Here is a 12664-nt window from a genome sequence, read left to right as displayed (position 1 = left end):
TTGTCTCCCCCAACCACCCCCCCCCCACCAAACCACCTTCTTCCCTTCTCCCTCCCAAGAAACTGTGGGGGACCCCCCCCCCCCCACGCCGCCGACTTCCAATCACTCACCCCCTTCCGAATCCCCGTCCCTCCCAAGAAAGCGTGGGGACCCCCCTCTCCCCACCCACTTCCTACTCCCCTCTCCCTCCCGGGAAAAACCCTGCGGGGAGGGGGGAGGGGGAGGACACCCCCTCGCCCAGAAACCGGTGCGTCCGAGTGGTTTTCCATCGGGGCTGGGGAATTCTGGCCGTGTCCTCCAGACCTGACGGAGGGGGGGAAGGTAGCGGGGTGGAGGGGGGTGGGGGGAAGTGCCAGACCCCGAGGGAATGTGGTGTTGGGAGCTTGCCGCCTGGTAGGGAAGGGGAGGGGAGGATTGTGGGGTTGGAGAGATGACGGTAACGAGAGGCGGGGCCGGGGGGGTGGGTGGGGGACACAGAGTGGACAAGCGGATGGGCAGAGAGTTGTCCGTTTGTGATCGGTGCTGACTCCAACTTCCAGCAAAATTTTCAATAAAAATCCTTGTTGCAAAATATTCCGTCTCTCTCTCTCTCTCTCTCTGGCGATGACTAGGTGGGGAGTTGTGGGGGGGTAGGATTAGTAAGTTTGACACAGAGAGAGATGGGCCGAGTGGCCAGCAGCGAGGTTAAACACTGAAACCTTCTCCCTTGAGCCGCTGACATTGACACGGCAATGAAGTGCGGGTTACACAGGAAATATCTTCCCACTGTTGACTCTATCGATACCCTTCATAATCTTATACACCTCCATTAGATCCCCCCTCAGTCGCCGTCTTTCAAGGGAAAACAGCCCCAATTTCTTCAATCTCTCCTCATACCCCAGTCCTTCCGTACCAGGAAACATCCTGGTAAACCTCCTCTGCACTCTCTCCAGAGACTCCACGTCCTTCCGGTAGTAAGGCGACCAGAACTGGACGCAGGACTCCAAATGCGGCCTAACCAACGTTCTGTATAACTGCGACATTAGACTCCAGCTCTTACATTCTATCCCCCTTCCTATAAAGGCTAACATCCCATAGGCTTTCTTCACCACCTTCTCCACCTGTACTGCCACCATCAAAGACTTGTGCACTTGCACCCCCAGGTTCTGGGCTCTGCGGAGTCAGCTCAGGACGTTGGACCCAACAAGGAGTGACCTTGTGTGTGTGTGTGTGTGTGTGTGTGTGTGTGTGTCTTGGTCACCGTCCAGCTCCCGATTTTGCAATTCATCTGTCGACACTGAACTGTTTGCCTCTGGTGAGTTCAGTGGGGGAAGGTTCGGGAGATAAGGGATGGCAGATGCGGGAAGGGGAGGGCTGGAGACGGGAAAGAGAGTGGAGGAGGGCGGCGGGGGGGTGGGGTGGAGACTGGCCAGTCACTGACTCTGCAGTCACTAACTCAATGGAAAGTTCCAGATCTGGGCAGTGGGGAGGGGACACAAGAGAGAGAGAGGGTGAAAAGCAGCGGGATCTGCGCAGAGAGAGCAATTGCAAAGCACCAAGCCCAGTGGACACCCGTCTCCTCCAAGAACAGCTCCGATTGCTCGCGGACGCCCAGACACAGTCTCAACATGGGGTGAGAACACCGGCCAAGGGGAGACTTACTCTGTATCTAACCCCATGCTGTACCTGTCCTGGGAGTGTTTGATGGGGGGACAGTGTAGAGGGAGCTTTACTCTGTATCTAACACCGTGCTGTACCTGTCCTGGGAGTGTTTGATGGGGGGACAGTGTAGAGGGAGCTTTACTCTGTATCTAACCCCATGCTAGACCTGTCCTGGGAGTGTTTGATGGGGGGACAGTGTAGAGGGAGCTTTACTCTGTATCTAACCCCGTGCTGTACCTGTCCTGGGAGTGTTTGATGGGACAGTGTTCCTTCTTCGCAAAGACATTGTTTATTTGGGAATAGATATTTTCTGTGTTTTATTCCTGCAGGATTTTCCGATTCTGTTTGATGTTGCTCTGTTTGATTGGAGCATTATCACACCTCAATCCATGTGTGGGTGAGTGGCACTGTGGGAGGGTCAGTGCTGAGGGAGCGCCGCACTGTGGCAGTTTGTCTCCAGGATTTGGTCATACCTGGCACAGGTTCTCACAATGTTTTATTTCAATCTTTGGTTTTAAACAGCTTTTCACGTTCAGCCCAGGGGGCACCATGACGCTGAGTGTTTTTGCAATATTTAATGCTCTGGGCTCTATGGAGATCCTGTTGTGCATCTGAATAAGGGTGGTTTATATTGGATTGGCAGTGCTGAGGGAGCACCGCACTGTGGGAGGGTCAGTGCTGAGGGAGCACCGCACTGTGGGAGGGTCAGTGCTGAGGGAGCGCCGCACTGTGGGAGGGTCAGTGCTGAGGGAGTGCCGCACTGTGGGAGGGTCAGTGCTGAGGGAGTGCCGCACTGTGGGAGGGTCAGTGCTGAGGGAGCACCGCACTGTGGGAGGGTCAGTGCTGAGGGAGTGCCGCACTGTGGGAGGGTCAGTGCTGAGGGAGCGCCACACTGTGGGAGGGTCAGTGCTGAGGGAGCGCCGCACTGTGGGACGGTCAGTGCTGAGGGAGTGCCGCACTGTGGGAGGGTCAGTGCTGAGGGAGCACCGCACTGTGGGAGGGTCAGTGCTGAGGGAGCGCCGCACTGTGGGACGGTCAGTGCTGAGGGAGCGCCGCACTGTGGGAGGGTCAGTGCTGAGGGAGCGCCGCACTGTGGGAGGGTCAGTGCTGAGGGAGCGCCGCACTGTGGGAGGGTCAGTGCTGAGGGAGCGCCGCACTGTGGGACGGTCAGTGCTGAGGGAGCGCCGCACTGTGGGAGGGTCAGTGCTGAGGGAGCGCCGCACTGTGGGAGGGTCAGTGCTGAGGGAGCACCGCACTGTGGGAAGGTCGGTGCTGAGGGAGCACCGCACTGTGGGAGGGTCAGTGCTGAGGGAGCGCCGCACTGTGGGACGGTCAGTGCTGAGGGAGCGCCGCACTGTGGGAGGGTCAGTGCTGAGGGAGCGCCGCACTGTGGGAGGGTCAGTGCCGAGGGAGTGTCACACTGTGGGAAGGTCGGTGCTGAGGGAGCACCGCACTGTGGGAGGGTCAGTGCTGAGGGATCACCGCACTGTGGGAGGGTCAGTGCTGAGGGAGCGCCGCACTGTGGGAGGGTCAGTGCTGAGGGAGCGCCGCACTGTGGGAGGGTCAGTGCCGAGGGAGTGTCACACTGTGGGAAGGTCGGTGCTGAGGGAGCACCGCACTGTGGGAGGGTCAGTGCTGAGGGAGCACCGCACTGTGGGAGGGTCAGTGCTGAGGGATCACCGCACTGTGGGAGGGTCAGTGCTGAGGGAGCTGACCAATCACCTGCTGCACCTGCAGAATGGGTTTTTGTGTCCCTCTGTACCGTAGCATGCTGCAGCTTTTCACCTTTTAAATAATAATCCCTCCTACTATTATTTCTGCCAAAGTGGATAACCTCACACTTGCTAACATTATACTCCATCTGCCAGGTCCTCGTCCACTTGCTCAGCCTATCCAGAACTCTCTGCAGACTTTCCACACCCTCCGCACAATTTGCTTTTCCACTTATCTTCGTGTCATCAGCAACTTTCGTTACCCTACACTCAGCCCCCTCCTCCAGATCATCTAAATTAATGGTAAACAGTTGAGGCCCCAGCGCCGATCCCTGCGGCACTCCACTAGTCACCAAGCGCCAACCAGAATAGCACCCATTGATACCAACTCTCTGCTTCCTATTAGACAGCCAATCCTCTATCCACGCTAACACCTTACCCCCAACTCCTTGCCCCTAACCTTCTGTAACAACCTTTTGTGAGGCACCTTATCAAACGCCTTTTGGAAATCGGAAAACACCACATCCACCGGTTCCCGTCTGTCTACCGCACTAGTCACATCCTCATAGAAATCCAATAAATTCATCAAACACGACTTCCCGTTAATGAATCCGTGCTGTGTCTGCTCGATCAAACCATTCCTTTCTAGGTACCTCGCTATTTCTTCTTTGATGACAGATTCTAACATTTTTCCAACTACAGACGTTAAACTAACCGGCCTATAATTCCCTGCATTTCGTCTGCTACCTTTTTTGAACAGTCAAATAATCATTGGCAGATTATCCAGTGATACTCTGTTAAAACAGTATTTTTAGGGTAAATATAGGGTGTCAGATCATAGGGAAAATGAAGTCTATCAAATCCTTAACCAAAAGTCAAAGGCTTCTGGATAGGTCAAAGTATTCATCAGGCGACTGAGACCCCACATGCCATCAACATGGTTACATTTTCCTTGTCATATCGCGGAATATTAAGAGCAAGAAAACATCATTGCCTGCACTCTGCTTATTGGGTGTCATATTCTGTGCTGATATCATAGACTTAATTTCACAAAGAGAGACACTTTATATTCATTCCTGAAGAGAATTACATGCCTTGATGTTGAAGTTTGTCCATAGGGAAGAAAAAAAATTATTTTAACTTCTCGTTGTCCGAAAGTAATAATTCCACCGAAGCCAGTTTTCCATCACCAATACCCTCTATTTACACAGTGAATGGGTTTCTGCATTTGCAGCTCCAGTTTACTATTCAAATCGCAGAATCCAACACTGTGAGGCTCTTGCAGAGACAGCAGTTATTAAACTGCTGCTGCTCTATCCCTATTGGGGAGTCCCTGCTTGCTCAGTAGGGGAACCCGTACACCAAGGGGCCCACACGGAGAACTATGACCATTCCTCATATCCACACTGGACACCATAACACCACCATATCATCAGCATATTCTTGGAAAGCAGCAAATGCTGCTTCATGTTTCTAAAACAAAAGCTAGAACGACTGAAAGAACTAAACGACAGTCAATCAATCTCAGTGATGGAATAATTTGAACAAACATATAAGAAACATTGAGAACATCGGAGCAGAACAAAAATGCAAGAAGCTACTTAAGAGGGAAATCAGGAGGACTGAAAGAAGACATGAGGTTGCTTTGGCAGACTGAGTGAAGGAAAATCCAAAGAGTTTCTATAGGTATGTTAGGAACAAAAGGATAGTGAGGGATAAAATTGGTCCTCTTGAAGACCAGAGTGATAGACTGTGTATGGAATCAAAAGAGATGGGGGAGATACTAAATGGGATTTTTCGTAGCCGTATTTACTGAGGAAACGGGCGTGGGGTCTACAAAAATAGGGCAAACAGGTAGGGAGGTCATACAAACTTTACAGATTAAAGAGGAGGAGGTGCTGGCTGTCATGAGACAAATCAGAGTGGATAAATCCCCCGGACCGCACAGGGTATTGCCACGGACCCTGAGGGAGGCTGGTGTTGAACTTGCAGGGGCCCTGGCAGACATATTTAAAATGTCAGTATTCACGGGGGGAGGTGCCGGATGATTGGAGGGTGGCTCATGTTGTTCCGTTCTTTAAAAAAGAATCCAAAAGAAATCGGGGAAATTACAGACCAGTAAGTTTGACATCAGTGGTTGGCAATTTATTGGAGTTAAGGGATAGGATATACAAATATTTGGATAGACAGGGACAGGTTGACGAAGGTCGAGCCGTTGATGTCTTCTATATGGATTTCAGTAAGGCGTTTGACAAAGTCCCTCATGGTAGGTTGGTACAGAAGATTAAAGCTCATGGGATACAAGGCCAGGTATCTAGATGGGTAGAGAACTGGCTTGCAAAGAGGAGACAGAGAGTAGTAGTGGAGGGGTCCTTTTCTAGCTGGAGGTCTGTCACTAGTGGTGTGCCGCAGGGCTCAGTACTGGGACCTCTTCTCTTTGTAGTGTATATAAATGATTTGGAAGAGGGAATAGGTGGTGTGATCAGCAAATTTGCTGATGACACCAAGATGGCTGGATTGGCGGGCAGTGAGGAGCAGTGTCTGGCAATACAGTGGGATATTGATAGGCTGGTATATTGGGCAGATACATGGCAAATGGAGTTTAATCCGGATAAATGTGAGGTGATGCATTTTGGCCAGAATAATGTAGGGGGGAGTTATATGATAAAGGGTAAGCCCGTAAGGAGTATAGAATCGCAGCGAGACCTGGGGGTGCAAGTGCACAAGTCTTTGAAGGTGGCAGTGCAAGTGGAGAGTGTGGTGAAGAAAGCCTATGGTATGTTAGCCTTTATAGGAAGGGGTATAGAATATAAGAGCCGGAGTCTAATGTTGCAGTTGTACAGAATGTTGGTTAGGCTGCATTTGGAGTACTGCGTCCAGTTCTGGTCGCCTTACTACCGGAAGGACGTGGAGACTCTGGAGAGAGTGCAGAGGAGGTTTACCAGGATGTTGCCCTGGTATGGAAGGACTGGGGTATGAGGAAAGATTGAAGAAATTGGGGCTCTTTTCCCTTGAAAGACGCTGACTGAGGGGGGATCTAATAGAGGTATATAAGATTATGAAGGGTATAGATAGGGTAAACAGAGGTAAGCTATTTCCTATGATAGAGACACGTAGGACAAGGGGCCATGGACTTAAGGTGAGGGGGGAGCGGTAGAGGGAGGTTTTTCACACAGAGGGTAGTGGGGGTATGGAATGCTCTGCCAAGTAAGGTGGTGGAGGCAAACACACTAGAGTCCTTTAAGAGTAACTTAGACAGACACATGACTGAGTTGGAGATGGGTGGATATAGGAGATTGTTTTAAATAAGGGTCATTAGCATTGGGGCGTCCCTGGCGATGTAAATGGGTATAGTATGATAATAATGTTTTTTCTCTTTTCATTCACAGGTTTTAAGTCGGTCCACCTCGTGTCCAACGAGGGGCATACACACGATGGGTCGTACTGGGGCTGCTCTTGGTTGTTCGAGGTTGGCCTAGTGCTTCATGTCGTTAGTGTGTGCCTAAACTGGACCAGATACTGGGCAAGACGACAGCTCAGTGACTATCACTGATTGCTGTGCAGACACATGGATTTGGGCCGGTGTCTGTGGGAGTTTTCGCATTCTCCCCGTGCTTGTGTGGGTTTTCTCCGGGTGCTCCGGTTTCCTCCCACACCCCAAAGATGTGCTGTTAGGCTGATTGGCAGGAATAAATTGTCCCTAAATCAGATTCCCTCAATCTGGATGGCCATAAAACATTAGACAGGGGTCATGGGTGGAGAGGGGGACTGGTGGTGTTGGGATGGCGGCGCGGGCTCGTTGGGCCAAAGGGCCTGTTTCCCGGGCTGATTTTGTTCTTTGTTCTTTGTATACAGAAAAAAAAATCTGGACGTTTCTATGATTTATAGCAAACTGAGCCAACAAAATCAGACATGAACTTGTTCCTGATCGATCCAGGAGAACAGGAAGGTGAGGATAAAGGAATGGGGAACATCTCTTGCCTAAAGTATCAGGCAAGTAGCCTTATTGAAACACCAGCTCCTGATACTTTGACAACAGTCTGACATTATACAATCCGGGCAGTGCTGATTCTTTACATCAATTCTTCTGAAAAAAAAAGACAGCTCAGATGCTTGGTTTGGATGTTTATTATTTCTGGAAAAAATCGATGCTGGTTTAAATGATTAATGGCACCGTTCTATGGAGGGCCCATTCTGACTGGTTTGTTTCCGAGTAGTTTGGGACCCTGTGTTTCGATCCAAATGAAGCTCCCAAAGCTTTGTTCTGGTGAAATGAGGTCACCATTTATTAGTCTACTCTGCAAGTCTATTAATGATTATTCCCATGATTGTGTGCAGATATTGTGTTGCATTATCCCTCTCAATTCTATCAACTTTTTTCTTTCAAATTGTCTTTCTACTTGCTGATTACATTTTTTACCTAACTGATGAAGACCAGTGATCCCAGTGCTGATCCTTGCATCATTCACTGACTACAGTCTCCAAATCTTTTAAATCCCTGCACTTTGGTTTCTGTTTTGGAACTGGGTTGTGTTCCATTCTGCTGACAGTAGCCTCACTGCACAGGATCTGAGTTTAGGCATGCTTTGTTGTAACTTACCGAATCATTAAGAAAATCAGCATTGTGGGCATTAATTTTGAAACACCAATTCCTGATAACTTCTAACGTAATTTCATAAAGCATAGCCTTGTTTTTATGGGCACTGTTAGTACTCTGCGTTTACTCTGCGTTTGGATGCATTGTTCTTCTTAATACTGACCTTGTGTTGACGGGTTCTATAGTTACCTTCATTACTTTCTCTTTTCCAGTAACAGTAACGTGCATTTCAAGCAATCGATGAAGATAAAACATTTTGGATCGATAACACTGTCTGTGTTGTCACTCCCCATTGTTTATATTAAGTTATTTGGATGCATTCCATCCAAACCAAAGGTTTACCTTCTCCTTAATTTAATAAATGTTTGGTGAAAACACGCTACTATCTGAATTCTCATATTGCTATTTGACAATATAATGCCATCGATCTGGATGATTTTCCTTTCTATATGTTCTGAATCCTCACCCACTGCTTCAGCCTGCCTGGAGTGTCCTGTCAAATGGGTTTGTCCTGTGAACAGAGCTATGCCCCAGGAGAAAGAGAAATAATTTTCTCCGTGTCAGTCTATCTGACAGACCCTGAATAGAGTGCCCCCATATCCAGTTGTGTGGGACTTGTCTGACCGACAACAGGGGAACTGCCTCGAAGGCAGCGTACCCCCACAGTCTCCCACTCAGACATTGAAAGAAGACAATGTTTCGTTTTGTTTTGTTGATTATTGATTCTCTTTGGAATTGGTTTCATGCTCACCGCTGCTGATATGGGAATATAAATATTTGCAATTTCATCACATTCTGTTCTGATATTCTGCTGTAACGTGTGTACGGGTGTAAACTTTCACATTCAGATTCCCCTACTGAAAAATCCGGAACCAGCACAAACTGTGCTGTCGTTGTGCAGAAGACATGTATTTATGAACCTTGTGATTAACATGATGCATGTTCCAATTCTTCATTGGTTCATTATACATTATGCTGCTAGCTGTGCTGCCTTTAGGCAGGAGGTGTACCCCATTCTTTTATCCTCAACTTCCTGGTCTCCTGGGTGATTATAAGAGTGTCAGGCTGTAACATGTAGTACCAGATATCGATCAATCTGCTCATCACGTTAGCTTCACCAGCCAATGAGATCATCACTCATAGTGAAAATAAATCACTCCACTTTTCCACATCGCCCCTATAACCAACGTTTTCATGAAAAAACTCTGTCTCTGCATTGAACATACTTAATCCTATCTCTACAACAATGTGGAAAATAATTCCTGAGTTTGACTAGTCTCTGAGAAAATAAATTCTGCATTTCTGTGTTTTAACCTGGCCACATCTTATTCCAAGATTGTATCCCTCAATTCCTAGACTATCTCATAAGTGGGAACACTTGTCGTTCATCTATCTTGTCCAGCTCTCTGTGAATCGCATTCATCTCCACAGGGTTCCCTCTCATTCTTCTAAAATCCAACGGATGCAGTTTCAACCATCTCATCTTTTCCTCGTGTGAATTTCTCCCCATATATGGAATCAATCTATTCAAATGATTATCCCCGACACCATGATACACTTCCTCAGAAACTGGGACCCAAACTGTTCACATTCTTGTCATTGTGATCGAACTGGAATCTAGCAATAACTCATTTTTTTTACACAATTATTTTGGAAATAAAGTTCAGTTGCCCTCCACAATTATCAGTTGAATGTACATGCTGGCTTTTAGTGACTTACACACAAGGACACCCCACACCTCACCAAAAGCATTGAATTAACAATCAGCCTACTCCTGTCAGCTTGATCTCCACAGCTATATTAACCCTTTAGTTGGTTTAGAATGGATGTTCATTGGGTCGTGGTTGAGATTTTCACAAAATAAATGCCGACTGAGGCCTAATTCATCAAATGTTTGGCCCAATACAGCTTTCCTTAGTGCCTGATTGTATTATCAATAATACTGTGTATTATTTCCCTGTCTCTGTCTTACAGCTAATTTAATGGGCATTCTGGTTTTGTCCCGAAGAAATTGTGGTCTCTCCATTTGTACAACTCGTTACCTCCTCACAATGGCAACAGCAGATCTACTCGTCATTATCATTGTGGTCATACTGACCATCATCAATGAATATTATTTTCCTGGAAGCTTCCTGTACATCACACCTGTGTGTAGTGTTAAGACTGTCCTCATGGCTGCAACCACAGAATGTTCTGTTTGGTTCACCATCATGTTTTCTTTCGATCGATTTGTGGCCATTCGTTTCCAGAAGTTGAAAACAAAATACTGCAATGGGAAAACTGCAGATGTGGTTCTTGTAACAACTGGCATTCTGTTCCTTTTAAAAAATATCCCCTTCTACTTTAAAGAGGAACCTATATTCATATATAAAAATGTACCATGGGGCTGTCAAACAAAGGTAAGCTCTTTTACTGATCCCGTTTGGGTTGGATTTCAATGGTTTGATAAGGTTGTAACTCCATTGCTCCCGTTTGGTTTAATTCTATTGATTAATGCTCTGACTGTCTGACATATTATAATAACAAGCAGAGTCTGTAAGGTACTGAAGGCTCAGCGCCCGGATGGAAATAACAGCGATCCAGAGATGGAGAACAGAAGGAAATCTATGATTTTACTCTTCACAATATCCGGCACATTCATTCTTCTGTGGACTGTCAATGATGTACAATTTGTGTATGTTAAGATAATAGGATTATTTTCCATCAGTGATTCTGCATATACATTACAAGCTGTAGGAGGTACGATGCTTAGCCTAAATTGCTGCACAAACACATTTATTTATGTGGTCACTCTTTCCCAGTTTAGAGAACAAATGTATTCGATGTTGACATATCCTCTCAAAGCAATTCCACAGAGACTCAGCGGATTAAGGAGGTGTTCCCAATGATAGGTAGTTGAATCAGTGGATGTGTATTTTTGTACGTTCACCACCATCCGCTGTCCCCAAACACAGGCTTCTTCCCTTCAATATGTTAACCTTCAGTCATTCAGATAAGTCCATTCAGTGTGCACTGCCAGCTCAGCACACAATGGAGCATGGCGACGTGATCTGCTGTTGTATTAGTCAATTCTATACTCGAAGCAGATCAGTGGCCACATTCACAGATCATTGACAGATGAGTTTGTCCAACGTGTGAGAGACACGGAAGAAATGCAGCATGAGCCCATTGATTTGGAGTTCACTATGACACACAATCTCTGTGACTTAGTTGGAAGCCTTTATCATTTAGTCAATTGATACGAAATCCTGTGTTTGATCCCCACCAGGGCAGTGAATAAGTAAAGTGGGAGGAAGGGTTACCAAACAGTTGAAGTCAGTTGTGAACCCCAGTATTCTCCTTTGTTGTGATCAGTCAGAACCTGGAGTCAGGTAAATGTGCCCGATGTGATTCCAGTGTGTGCCCACAATAATGAATGGTAATCCACGCCAACAACTTCCAGGGAAAGGTGGTAAGGCAGCAGTGTATAGGCGTGACCATGAAAGGGTCTGTAATCACATAAGATTAAAAATCACACAAGCTGCTGTGGGAGAAACCATGACTGAAGCACACATAGATCCGTCTCAAGGACCATATTGTTCCCAGTTACAAGAGAGGCATTAATCACCCAGTCTGAACACAAAAATACTGGAATGGTGTGCAGCTCAGCCCATGTGTGTCCATTACTACAAGAGGAGCAATGGAAATGGGAGGAACACTGTAGGTCGCTGTCCAATTAGTCAGATATGATGTTCTCCAGTCCCAGCCTCGTGTTTGTCACCGGGAGGAGGTTTTCCAGCAGCAGCATCCTCCGATCTCCCACGGTCACTGGGAATTCCTATGGGTAACTCCTCACTCTGTGGGGAAAGATCGCTGCCGGGAGTGTGTTGACGGTAGGACTGGAGGATCCCACTGTCACAAACGATTGGAGAATCCCGGTGAGAGTTCTTGTTTACTGAAGATATTGGGGTTGAATATCCAGGTTCACGGTGCTGCTGGAGGAGACCAGTGGGAGATATCAGCGGGAGGAGGGGGGCGCTAGTGGGATTCAGGACCAGCACCAGGGTGATCGCCAGTCTCCGGGGGCAATGCTTCCTCATACAATCAGCCCTGTGCCAGGAATTGATGTGGGAATGATTATAATGTTGGAATCACTGTTCCAATATCATTAGCGAGTCTAGGACGGTCTTCTCCGGGCTTGCTAGCGTAGCCCCTCATCCCAGACACCCCCTCCACCCCTCCCAGCCCCCCGGCTGGGAGAGAGTCCCATCCACAGGGACCGTGTGTGATCACCATGAGAGTGGACACAGAGGCCATTGAGGTCAGGGTGTGCCGCTCAGACAGTGCCTGGCCTGCCCTGCCAACCTGACAACCTGGCATTGCCAACCTGGCACACTGGCACTTCCCCCAGGCACAATGTTACTGCCCGCCAGGCACCAACCACTCGAGGGGTGGGGGAGAGGGGGCTGGGGGGGGGGGTGGAAGTAAGGTGCTGTGGCCTACTGTGTGAATGGCCTAGTGAGGGGCCAGTTGGTGATGCTGGGGGGAGGTGCTGCATTCTCTCCAATTAGTTCGGTGGGAGAGAGAGGGAGGGGGGGACCCCCGGTGTATATTTGGTGGATTGTGTGTACTGCGGGGGATTGGGGTTGGCCACGGTGGGGGGAGAGATGGGGGTAAACCAGCAATTGGGAGTGGGGGATGCCTCTTATCTGTGGAGCACGATTGGGGAATAATC

The 12664-nt window shown here is 48.2% G+C and overlaps 1 pseudogene; it reads left to right on the top strand.

Moving 5' to 3' along the window:
• The first annotated feature begins 7265 nt into the window (after positions 1 to 7265).
• Positions 7266 to 10838, top strand: LOC145337421 (putative G-protein coupled receptor 139; annotated as a pseudogene).
• The last annotated feature ends 1826 nt before the right edge of the window (positions 10839 to 12664 follow it).

Source organism: Carcharhinus amblyrhynchos, unplaced genomic scaffold (genome assembly GCF_965287045.1).
Source record: "Carcharhinus amblyrhynchos unplaced genomic scaffold, sCarAmb.v2.hapA scaffold_48, whole genome shotgun sequence".
Lineage (NCBI taxonomy): Eukaryota > Metazoa > Chordata > Chondrichthyes > Carcharhiniformes > Carcharhinidae > Carcharhinus > Carcharhinus amblyrhynchos.
The sequence above is the reverse complement of the archived record's forward strand: the minus strand, read 5'-3'. Positions and strand labels throughout refer to the sequence as shown.